The sequence below is a fragment of the Sylvia atricapilla genome, chromosome 4 (genome assembly GCF_009819655.1).
Source record: "Sylvia atricapilla isolate bSylAtr1 chromosome 4, bSylAtr1.pri, whole genome shotgun sequence".
NCBI lineage: Eukaryota > Metazoa > Chordata > Aves > Passeriformes > Sylviidae > Sylvia > Sylvia atricapilla.
This window is the reverse complement of record NC_089143.1, coordinates 41,208,603-41,219,215: the sequence shown is the minus strand read 5'-3', so window position 1 is coordinate 41,219,215 and position 10,613 is coordinate 41,208,603.

Genomic DNA, 10,613 nt, shown 5'->3' with positions numbered 1-10,613 from the left:
AGAAAAGTGGCATTGTACAGAATAATCTGAAAGCTTACGGTAGGCAACAAGTTGAGCTCAAACCATCCACACACCCTTGTAAAGATGGAGATAATCTCTTCCTGATTGCACCAACCATCAGCTGTAGGGAAGTGACCACTGGAACTGTCCTGGAACATCAAGACCAAGGCTCCTACACATTAGAGGATGAGCTACAGTGGCCTTGGCACAGACAGGGGTAATAAGGACCTCAACAGAGGTGCAGTGGCCAGGCAGCTCCTTCTCTTCAAGCTGTTCCAATGTTAATGGCCAGTCTAGCAATCTTCAGTATCAACATGAGTCCTAGTTTAGCAGTAGGACACTTTCTCTACTAAATACATATAAAGTTCAATTAGTTCCCTGGATATTATTATATTTTTATTTCATAATATTTTGTGTTGTGTCTAGAACCAAATTCTCCCTTGCTTGCCAGGTGATTTTAATCTATTACTCAGATCTAACCATTGTTTAAGAATGTCCTATGAAATAAAAAAAAACCTTCAACATGCTTCTATTAGTATCTCCACCACAAAATACCCTGGTTCCTCAGCATCTCCAACAGTCATTAGGCACAAACAAAATCTAGGAGAAAGAAACTAATTTGGCAAGCTGCAGGAGGAGATGTGGATGAGTAGTTTGAAACAGGAAATAAAGGGAATTAAGGGGCTAGGGGAATAACAGAGAAAAAAAAATCCTGAAAGATAATGGCCAAATAATAAACATGTCACCTCAGAGAAACAATAGAAAAAAAGAAAAATTCAACAACTATCAGTCAAAAAAATATCTAAGACTTTGGGGAAAAAAAACTGACAGTACACGAACAAAATAATTTGTGTGAGGAGGACCAAAGAAATAAAAAGCTCAGGGATGTCTATGCAATAGATAGGAGAGACATCTTCACTATTAGGTTTGACATTCTTACTAAACAGCAAGAAAGAGAATGTACATTTCTGTCTGCAAAAGAAAGAGATAAGCTAAAAGAGCTTTTTGAGGTAACAGCAGAGTCAAAAAAAAGAGCCAGAAGGTAAAACTTTGTATTGGGCATAAGAAAGAGCAGGTTATGCTGAGTGTCTGAGAGGGTGGGGCTGAACTTTCACTGCAGCTCTGCTGGATCAGAAAAAGCTGTATTACTCTTCAAGCTGTAGTTCCCATTTCCTTGTAGGCTGTCAGCAAAAAGCAGGCAATAAAGGCCCTTTATTAAACTTCCTACTGTTTTCGCAAAACATCAGGCCTACATCAATTAAAGTGCGAAAAGGAAAAGATAGACTGTGTCTGAGATCTATCCCGAGGGCTAGAAAATCCTAATCCTCTCTAAGGAGTGGAAGCCCTGTTGTTTTTGACTGAAAGAACAATTCTGGACAAAATACTTGAAAATACACATTACAGAACATTTTTGCAGTGGCAGGAGATTAACTCTATGATCTAATAGGCGCCTTCTCCCTCTAGCTTCTATCATTCTGGTTTAAATTGCTCTTTAAATTTCAAGAGTTAAAATTAAATAAAGACAAGCTGTCACACCAGTATAAGCCTTTGAAAAATCTATTAAATGCATTCATCTGTGTTACAGCTCTCTCTGTGGGCCAAATTCTTCCTTCACTTGCATTAATGTAGTGCTGTTGAAATCAGCATGAGAAATCTGAGTAACTATTTATTCCCATTCAGGAGGTGTAGCTTGTTTGGTAGTCAACTATCCTACATATTTAAACTCCAAAAACATCTGAGGGCTTACTGTTGAATATTCTGTATTTGGATGCCTAATAACATAAAATAATGCAGCTTAAAACTGATTTTAAATCTGTGTGGGCCAAATACTGCTTTCAAATCTGGTATAAAATGACAACAGAATTTATTTTGAGCTGACATTGATAATGGTAAAAGCCATGAAAGAAAGCAGTAACTATAGTTCCCCTGAAATAAACCAGCCATCATTACTTCAGTGATGTCTCTCTAATCCCTAAGAATGTTATTAGAGCAATGGCTGGTTTCTCAAATAGCTCTGTCAGCTGATCTGGTCCCTGAGTTTCATTATGTGTGTCTCTATCACAGAACAAGTAAGAGACCTTTGGAGATAAACTGGTCCAACCACCCCTCTCAAGCACAACTACTTAAAGCCAATTAACCAAAATCAATTGTGATCTATCCCCAAAGAGGAGGACTACACAACCTCCCAGGGAAACTGGTGCCAGTGCTCCCAAGTTAAAAACAACAGTGTTTCCTGAAGTTCAGATAGAGTCTGCTGTGTTTTCTCTTTGTGCCCATTTTTCCCTGTGTGCTGAAATGAGCCTAACAGAAGACCTTTGCTCCATCCTCTTTGCATCTTCCATTCGAATGTTTACATGCACTGAAGAAATGCTACCATGAGCCTTCTCTCTTCCAGGCTGAAAAGCACCAGCTCCCTCAGCCTTTGCTTACAGAAGAGACACTCCAGGCCCCATAGTCATCAGCCCTTTGCTGGATTCTGTACAGTATGTCCATGTCTCACTTGTGCTGAGGAACAATCATTGTCATTTATAGTTATTCTCCCACCTGTGTTAACAGGCTAAGTGTGCATGGACTACATGCACAGCAGTAATAGTTTTGTGAGTTTTCTGATGAGTCCAAATGAGTTTAGAGAAGGATTCTTTTCTAAATAAATGAAGCTTTGATTCTCTGAGTAACCTAAAAAATGAGCCCTATTATCCCTTTATCTATACAGAATCTTTCTTTTGACTAGAACTTAAATTTGCTGTCACAAGCTTCCTAGTTTCCTTTATTATTTGTGTAATTTTTAAAGATTTAATTGAAAAAAAAAAAGCTCATGAAATAATCACTTAGAACAGATAAAAGCTTTTTTATTCCTTGGCTTGCAACTGCAGTGATGTCAATTATGTCCCAGAGAGGGGCATATTGTCAACCATAAAACTGTAAGTGACCTCTGCATCCCACTCACGGACTGAGCAACAATAAGAACGTTAGACAAAAAACCTCTTTGGCAGAAGATTAAACCATTTTAGCTAGCAGCATGGTTACTCAGTATGGGGACCATTTCTAGTACAGGCCTTACTGTTGTCAATTCCTAATGCATTCACAATGATTAGAATACATAATAGCAGTCACAGCAAGATTTCTTTAACAATTACTTTAGTGGTTGGCAAATAGAGTTCTTTTTGTGGCAAGCAAGAAACCGCTGCTTTCCCTCAAGAGACGTCCACATCTCAATTCAGCATGTTTCTAGTCAAATATCTAATTGTAAATACATGAGTGACCTCTTTTTAATAAATAATAAGTCTGTAGAAATTTTAATAAAATTAGAAAGGCTCTGGCTGTACCCACAAATCAATTCAAACCATACTATCCTTACCTTGATTAGTGTAAAGAATAACTGATATATATAAAATGGTCTGGTAAGGTCCTGGCACCAAATCATGCTTTCTTCTTTAACAGTCCAAGGGACATAGTATTCCTTCCCTTCTTTCATTCAGGCACTAGCAATTTGTCTGTCAGCATGTGCTGATACAAAGCCTGGTCCTAAGGAACAGATTGACATACATTTTTGTCTGAGCCCTTACGTGGCTTCCCACTAGGGCAAAACATATGTCATATTTATTAAAAAAGTATTGTAACTTCCATTGTAAAGCTGATTCCTTTTTTGCTCTGCTTAGCACTAAGTCTGCAGCTACAGGTAAGTGGGAAACTGTCCTGTCTAACAGGTGGTCTTCCACATCCACAAATGTAACTGCTGTATCTCCTCTAGCCATAATTCACCTGCTCTCACAACAGTTGGAACTGGGTATGTTGTTATGAGCTGCAACATAAACATATTACGATTGATTTTGTAATGTGCAGAACAGGCCACAGTATGACTGGATTTGCATGTATGGAGAGAAAAAATTCTAAACACGAAGCTTTTACGCAAACCAAATCCCAAACACTGCTCTCCTTCTCACAACCAGACACAATTTTTCCAGGAAACAGGCCAGGAAACATACAAGTGTGAGGCAACTATTACTATTTTCAAATTCCACATTTTTCTATAGGAAAGAAATTTCTGTGATGTAAAGGAGTTGTCGCACCCTACAGAACTGAGTATCATGAACAATCTGTCTGTGTGCACCACACAGGAAAGCCATATGCCTTGGTGGAACTCAAGACCTTCCTTTGAGGCCATCACATAATCAGGGAAGGGGGGCAATACAAAACAATTTCAAAGACAAAGAACTAATAAAGGTGTATCTATGCTTAAATTGCTGCTTCAGTGTTCAGGCTTTAATAGAGTCAAATATTGCTGAGGGTTTTTTCTTGTTTTAATCATATTTTATTTATTCTGTATTTCAGCCTTGTTTTCATACACTTTGATAATCATGAAATATTCTGATATATCATCCACCTTCTAAAAATGTAATTACCAGAAATGATGTTGAGCACTGAAACACAGTAGAAACGAAAAATCTATAGCAAAACAGTCTGGTTAATTAGTATTACAAAAGAGACATATATCAGGATGCTTTTTTCCATGTTACAACATTAACAGAATGATGAAAATAATACTAAAATGAACCTATTACTGTGGCAATTGCAGGTCCAAGACAACAGGTTCAACAGTTAATCTCACCGGATTAACAGGATATCCAAAATATATTTTCTAGTTTTGTATGAGCTTCTCTTCTCAGCCTTATCATGGGACAGTTAATTTTCAGTGGGATTTTGAATTTAATGAGGTTCTTCAATAAGGAAGCCTATTAGCATTCACACTTGGGAATTAAAAGTCTATGAGCATCCCAGTCTACAAGCAAATTAATATTTTTCCCTTTCAAAACTATTAGACAACCTGCATATGCCTTTTATTGGTGATCACTGCACCTGCACTACAAAAGGTCCAGAAAATTTGGTGTCTCTGTAAACAAGATTTGCCCCACCTTATGAGGATTTATCTCCTCACTTTTTCTCCTTCGTTTTACCACAAGGAGCTGCTGTTTCATCAGCTGTACTGAGAGACTGGGCCTCCAATCCAGTGTCTTTTGCTTTACTCTTTAAACTGGTGGGATTTCAACAACAAAAGAAAAAGTACTAGATATGTGAATGGGTATATATGTTAAAGAACACACATGCATATAATACAAGAGGTTTAAGACAAACTTGTCAGATAAAATACAATCTGCCTCAGTTATCAATTATCATGACCGCTCTAACAAAATATGAATATTTAGCTTCTACATGTTGGAAATCAGAAGTGATAATCATTACTTTATAAAAGGCCTTCTAAATTTCTTTTCACGCCTTAATTCACATTTAGCTCTCTGAGCTTGGGAATGACCAGCAAAATCCCCATTGAAGACTACTGTGCAGTTACAAGTGTGTATGGTAAACTCTTTAACACATTTATTGAACTTGTTTTTCAATTTAAAAAAAGCCCACGACCCCCAATATTTTGCTCATGCTTGTTCAAAAAAAGGAGTTTAAAGCATGAATCTATTAGAGAAATTCTCACGGTTCTGTGAATAAAGCCAGTACAGGCAGGGTGTTGGGACCTCCTAATCTTTTGCACCTGACAGTGGTGCAGTCTGCCACAGCTGCTGTATGCCTGTCCCCTGATCTTGGGGCAGAGCTGCAGAAACTCCCGCTGAGGGCAACTGGACAAGCACAATGTGCGTCCTGCTTGAACATGCTACTCATGTGTTGGTTATACTGCCATAGAATCACAGAATTTTTAAGGTTGGAGAAGACCTTTAAGATCATCAAGTCTAACCATCAATCAAGCACCACCGCCACAGTCACCCCTAAACCATTTCCTCAAATTCCATACCCAAATGATTTTTTTGAAAACTTCCTGGGTTTGTGGCATCAACTCCACCATTTCCCTGGCCAGATTATTCCAATGCTTTATAACCCTCTCTATGAAGAACTTTTACTAAGTATCTAATCTAAACATCCCCTTGCACCACTTGAGGCCATTTGCTCTTGTCCTGTCACTTGTTGGTAGAACTGGCTGACCCCCACCTGGCTTACCCTTCTTTCAGATAGTTGCAGAGAGTGATAAGGTCTCCTCTGTGCATTTGTTTCTCCAGGCTAAAATAGCCTAGCTCCCCCATCCATTCCTCATAAGAATTTGAAAAATAATTTCCCAATGGGAAGAAATCTAATGGAACAAGAGTTACAGGTGAAGAAATAAAAGAAGCAGCAAGATCTGGGAATAGAACTGGAAAATAGATTGCCTGTAGTCTGCTCATCAGAGGGGTGTGACTGATTTCTCTGGAGCTTGTTGCCTGCAGTTCTGATTAGTGGTTCTTTACCATACACATCAAGGTTCTGTAGGCTTAAGTCACAGAATGACAGAATATTCTGATTTGGAAGAGACTCAGAAGGATCAGCAAATCCAACTTTTAAGTGATTGACCCACAAAGGGATTGAACACACAACTTTGGTGTTTCAGGCTTGAATAGGAAATGGCCCCACATTTCAGTGTGGGTGAAACCATAGCCAAAGTCCTTAAGAGTGAAATGGATGTTAAATTCAAAGATATAGCTGGATATGAGGAGGAAAAAATAGAGATAACAAAGTTTATTAAATTTCTGAGAAATTCCAAACAATATGAGGATCTGGGAGAAAAAATTCCAAAGGAGGAAGCTCTTACAGGTCTTCCAGGTACTGAGGAAACACTTCTAGCTAAAGCTGCAGCTGGAGAAGCTAATGTACCATTTTATCCCAGTCAAGGGCTCAAAGTTCTTATATGCATTTCTTGATGTGGGTCCAAATCAAGTTAGAGACTTATTTGATCTTGCTCAGAAAAATGCCCTGTGCATTCTCTTCATTGATGAAATAGATGCAGTAGAAGGAAGAGAAAAGGCAAATTTGGAGGGCAAAGAGAGCACTCAATCAGTTCCTAATAAAAAGATGTATTTAATACAACCACAAGTGTAGTAATTTTGGCAGGTATTAACAGGCCAGATATATTTAAGGCCAGAACACTTTGACAGGCAGATTTAAAATGAATTCTCAGATATAAGGTATGCATCTATTTTTAAAGTTCACCTTAGGCCTCTGAAATTAGACATTATTCCAGGTAAGTAAGAAAATTCACATCACTAACACCTGGCTTTTCTGGTGCTGATACTGCCCTGTAAATACTGGGATAAGCAATTGTGTTGTCTGCAATTAGAAGTGAAAGAAAATGACATACAAAGATTTTAATAATGGTTAGAAATTTCTGGTGAGGGAATATTCTGACAGACTTAAAGTAAGAACTTCTCGTGGTCTAATTGATCCTTTTTCCCTCCTAAGAATTTACTTTGTAGTTAGACGGTACATTTTTGTTTAGGTATGGCTAATGTTTTGTTTGTGTGTTTGGGGGTTTAAATGAGGTCTTTTTTGTTGTTCTGGGAAGTTATGTGTTGCCCATCAGCTTTTCAAAATCCCTTCAGTAATTTTGGCTAAGGAAAGAGTGGTTGCATTTAGGCATAATGCAGCTTTCCTTTCTTGGCTTTTTCCTGCTCAATACCAATGACTTGTATTTGCAAGTATATCACAAGAATAAAAGAAGATATCACAATAAAGATATCAAAAAGATATCACAATATGCAAGATATTGTGATATCCTGCATAATCTTTGCATACAACCTTAGAGAATCACAGAATCACAGAATGGTTACAGTTGGAAGGGACCTTAAAGATCATCTATTTCCAAGCCTCCTAAGATGGGCAGGAAAACTTCTCTCATTTAAAAACATTATATATGTTCAACAGACTAGAAAGCATTCATGGGTAAAAAACAGCTGAAAAGATTATACAAACAATTCAAAGAATAAGCATAGAAAGAGCAAGACACATAGAGAATGAGAGGAAGGTTGGCATAGGGAATAAAGGAAAATGAAAAATTAGCACTATTTGAGCTGAATATTTAAGGAAGGTCTGGAGGTAAATAATCAGGATGTCAGCACACCAGCAGCCACATTTTTCTGTCTTCCAAACCTCAGTTTAGAGTTATTTTCATGATCTCTAAAGTCTTTGCAACATTCTTCCCTGTGGACTCTACTGTGTCTCCCTGAGGATAGTTGTTTGGGTTTTTTCCCATAATCCATACCATTTTCTCTCTACCTTATTTAGTCTGACAGGTTTCTCTTTTCAGTGATCCAGTTTTGCTTTTCTCTCTCTCCTAGCTTTTTGTGCTTTGACTCTAATAACTTCCTTTTTTGGTATGTGGCAATCAAACACACTTCTGCTCTCTAAGAGGACTTATCATAGTAATTTAAGCTTTACCTTGACAAAAAAGTAAATACAGGCTTAATTTTAGGTTTGAACTTAAATGAGATAAAACACATTTAACAACTTGCTTAAAGCAGGACCTTGGTTTCATAATTCTAGTCTCATGTTCTTTCAAGATGTGCACATAATGATTAAAATATTTATAATTTATTAATCATGCTGAAAATTTTATTTGCACACAAAAGCAGTAGTTCTGTAAATGTAATAATTTGAAAATTTCCGGTCTTTGGAGGAATACCTCTGAAAATGACCGTGTGCTATTTCTCTGTGTGAGTGTGTGCTCTCACTGTCTAAAAGCAAATTGCTACATTGCATTGGGCATTACAATTTGTGCTTTTCAAAAAGAAACCAAAATATCCTGAATATATTTACGCAGCAAATATTTATTGAACCTTCCCTTGTGCTAACACCAAAGTGCAATGTCTCCATTAGAAAAGCTGAACATAGAAGATGAAAGATAATTTTAGCAGCAGTTCACATAGCGTGCTATTTCTGCTTCCATTATGCAGTGTGTACACATTCCTTAATATGTTTTCAGATGCCTTCTTTCCCACTTCAAGCCTTTTGCTATCAAAATTCATGCATGAACTTACATAAATATAGTAATTTGGGGTGCTGGTCCAGAGTCTGAGCATCATTCCAGTGGTTTAAATGTAGAATAGCTATTATTTTCAATAAGACTCTGTGTATTTATACCAGTGTAAGGAATTTTTAGTAAGGTGCTTCCTAAGAGGAACAGCTATTTTTATTCTTTTCTGAAATGGGTTTTTTGTTCATACCCTTACAGTAAGGACTCCAAAAACTAAAAAATGAAGAAGAAGCTATTAGTCAAGGCTGTTAACAAAGAAGGCAATTTAGAAAGCACATATAGTCTTACAATTTAGTAGTTTGGATTTGTTTTATTTAATTTTTAATATGAAATTAAATATCAGGAACTTTGCCATACTATAAAAAAGGTCTCTGAGAAACTTCAATTTTTCACTTAATTTTTCCCTGAAAACTTTTCAAAGCTAGCCACAGACTTCAATACCCTTCACCTGACATCTGAGACTGCCAGTCAACTAAGGATTACCTTCACTAAGAGTTCATTAATTTCTGTCAATTCTGGTAGTATCAATTGAATTTTCCAGTATATTTTTAAGAACTAAAAAAACCTCCAAACCTCCCCACTACGAAAAACCCCAAATATACTGGGAACTCCATTGAGACAGAAACCTTTGTCAAACTCTGTGGAAAAATAAGTTACAAGAATGACATCACCTTCTTACAGAGTCTTAAGAACATTGTGAACTCTGGCACTAATATCTTCTAGCATGAAAACTTCAGTATTTAGCAACAGATTAGAACAGTCATAATACAAGGCAATCACTCTTGCATGTTGATTTCCCTAATGTCTAATAACCTTTATACTTTCGCTAACATGAGAAAGCAAAACTATGGAAAAATTTACTTTCTGTTAATTTTATATTAGGAAGGAGGAGAAAGTGACCTTAGGCAGAAATGTAGAAATGCAAGTATCTGCAGTGATCATTCTGGCAAGAAACACAGGCTAGTAAGTAGGAGAAAATTGCTCCAAAGACATATCTTCAAAAATGTGACCTAAGTGCTTGTTTTCACTGATTGTCTTCTTATGTTTAAAGGAAAAACCCTGAAATCCCAAACCTGCATATTGTAAAAAGGTCCCACTTTTTTAATGTTTGATGTGAATTTTTTTAATTCTCTCATGAATTCCCTCATCCCAGAAGTATTCACAGAATTATATAGGAAAATCTGTATAAAATCAGTGACACAAAACTAACAAAAAATCAAGCTATTCCTTAGAAATTGAATCTTCTTACAATTTCAACCCCCCAAAACTCAGATCAACTCCTCCTGAACAGTCTATTAAGAAATTGTGGCAAGCTGTTGTTATATAGTGAAATGCCCTTGTACTTCCTATAAATTCCCACTTCAGTCATTGTGAAGAAGAAATGAATGAAACAAAACAGATTATGGCAGCCCTCTGAAAGATGAGAGACAGAGTTCTAATTTTTTCCCCTTATCTCAGGTTTTTTGCATTTATTATGCATTATAGGCTTTACTCCCTTAGAAAAGCCTGAAATATTCTGGATGTAATCCATAGAACTTTCTGATTCATACAATCACTGATTGGTTTCAGTGAAAAGATAATAAACCCTTCTCAGATTCCATGCTGTATTTCTTTGGTTTCTCAAACTTACAGTAATCAGCATGGCCTGATCTGATGTGTTTTAAAAAAATGTGCTGGGTTGTGAAGGTATTGTGTAAAGCATTATCTGGTGGTACTTCAACTGTGATTTGAGATCACCACACAGCTTGTGCCAGAGGCCTGCACAATA